Raw genomic sequence first — 2,825 nt, 5'->3', positions numbered from 1 at the left:
GCTGATGATGATGATGATGATGTAAAAAACGACAGCAATACACGCAGGGTCAAAGAATAAGTAAATGTGCGGCTGCGTGGTGGAATCAGGCTCTCGTCCATTTTTTGGGCATGCAGAGTTATTGGTATCATCGTAAAGCTTGTTCACTTGTCTTTATTTGGATGAAAAAAAATCCATTTATCTTGAATACAAGTCGAGATATTTGCGAATGAAGGAGGTGGGGGTCACCTGTTTTCAGAGGTAAAATTAATTAGAAAATGGCCGCCAAAGATTTGTTATTTCCTTAGCTTAAGAGTCCGTGATAACTGAAAATTTTCAGTTTTTGTGCCTTTAATCAACGTTTTTCAGAAAAATCCCCACAGAATTGAGTTTTTTAATGGGCATGAAAGGTGTTGAGCAAAAAAAAAAAAATTTTTTATAAAAATACACAAACCTGCTGAAAAATGCAAGTTTCTTCACTTTGATTATTTTAACGAGAGCTTGATTCCACCACGCTGCCTCACAAATACATCGTAGAATAATGATGATAGGGCGATTAATACATTTTGTAACAGACATATTTATACAATCGGGCACGGATAGCGACTTAAACACGTTGGGGATCGACAAATCGTAACTTTAGAATTACAAACATATATCTGCTCTGTACCTAGTTTTGAGTAATACGGCGTAAAAAATTTTTTTGAATTTCACAACATGTCAAGCTTTTTCTAATGCAATTCTTGGAAAATCTTGATGACGTCTCCGAATATTCTTATGATTTTGATACAGCAAATACAATATTTGGTTTCTGACCTCTCGGTCTCGGTAACTCAAAACAGCCAAAACTTTCGGATGGAACTTTGTAGTATTCTAAGATCGCGAAATGTGTTCGACACACATCCATACTTCGGGTGAACCGATATGACACCCCTCCCCCCCTAAAAAAACACAACCCTAGACTCTTGTACGAGCTGGTAGTGATTTCGAGTTTCCCGTGTTCATGCTATCCGAGCCCCACTGTACATCTTGAAAAACTCCGCCGAAAAAAAAACAACCCCAAAACAAAACAAAGTAAAAAAACAACACCCCCACCAAACACACACAAAAAACAAAACAAAAAAAAACAACAACAAAACAACAACAACAACCCCCGATTACAATGATCTAGATCTAGAAGAATTCGGTCATTTTTTTTTTCAGGTTCGATGAATTCGCACTTCCCATCCTTTAACAGCCACGGCAAACTGTGGGTGGCCAAGGCTTTTTGGCAAAGTTCCACACGACCCTTTTCCGGGCGTCTTTGCTGTCTTGCCGTCTTTGACGCCGCTAACCGATCAGGGGCGTTCAGCCGCTTAAAGTACATCAATCTCTTTCAACAGTCCAACTGGCCTGACGATCCACCGGGTGAGTGATAGGTTCATTAATTTTTTATATTAAAAAAAAAACTTTTAAAGTGCGATTTTAAGTTTCAAGCCCAACGGCTTGCAGTCGGAACCGCTTCGTTTAGGACGTTAATTGCCCCCCCCCCCCCCCCCCCCCCAAAAAAAAAAAAATCTCATTAACCGGGAGTTCATTCATTACATGAAAAACGATCAAAATGGGTTCTCTTGTTTTGATTTTAATGACCAATTTAGTGACGTTTATGTCAATTTTAGATTTCGTACCAACAGAAGGCCCCGGCCTAGTGGGTATATCCCTCTCGGAGATAAAGAGTCAACGAGCGCTCCGTTAGCCTAATTGGTATCATGCTGGACGACGGAGCGGATGGCCGTGGTTCGAATCCCCAAACAGGACGTTCTTGAACTCTGGTCGTTTTGTGGATGTTTTCATGGCTCTCAACCCATTTGGCTTGGTCGTATTAGAGATGGACGTTAAATTTGAAGGTCCCGTCTTTTCTATAACCTACTAATAGTGTTGACAGAAGTGTTAAACTTAAACTCTACTTCTTTTATTTTCTTCGTCTTCACAAAACAATGTGTCTACAAGTCGTTACCCTAGGAGTACAGCGTTCTATCTGCTCAGTAATTAATTTTGAGAAATTTGACGTAAATATTGTTTCGTTTCACAACATGTCAAGCTTTTTTTAATGCAATTCTTTGAATATCTTGATAACAACTCCATACATTCTTACGATTTTGATAGAGCCGAAAAAAATTGGTTTCTGACCTCATGGTCTAAGCAACTTAAAACGGTTAATTAATATGTCAAATAGAACCTCGTAATTCTAATGTAGCTAGTTTTTGTAGGATGACATAAATAATCGCAGCATTCTCATTAAGATTAGAAATGGAGTCCTGTGAATAATTTTCCTCAAAACAATGAGAGCCTTGACACTCTTTTCTAATGTCACGGGTGCAAGCAAATCTCCCTCTCTTCCTTGTTGTTGTTGCTGTTGCTGTTGTTGTTGTTGTTGTTGTTGTTGTTGTTGTTGTTGTTGTTGTTGTTGTTGTTGTTGATGATGATGATGCTGTTGTTGTTCGTTTGGTTGCTTTTTTTCAAGGCACTTCTTCTTCTTCTTCTTCTTCTTCTTTTTCTTCTTCTTCTTCTTCTTCTTCTTCTTCTTCTTCTTCTTCTTCTTCTTCTTCTTCTTCTTCTTCTTCTTCTTCTTCTTCTTCTTCTTCTTCTTCTTCTTCTTCTTCTTCTTCTTCTTCTTCTTCTTCTTCTTCTTCTTCTTCTTCAACGCTTACTGCACTTATGATCTCAGACGTGGAAGACGACTGTACCGTCACCTACAGTGCGTACAGCGGTCCCCCAATTCTACACGCAATCCCGTTGACCAATCAGAGCGCTGGACATGACTTCTACACAAACTCGCCACCAAGTGCCCCACCAGAATTCTGGGT

The sequence above is a fragment of the Aplysia californica genome, unplaced genomic scaffold (genome assembly GCF_000002075.1).
Source record: "Aplysia californica isolate F4 #8 unplaced genomic scaffold, AplCal3.0 scaffold00328, whole genome shotgun sequence".
In the NCBI taxonomy this organism is placed as follows: Eukaryota; Metazoa; Mollusca; class Gastropoda; order Aplysiida; family Aplysiidae; genus Aplysia; species Aplysia californica.
Note: the sequence above shows the minus strand (reverse complement) of the source record.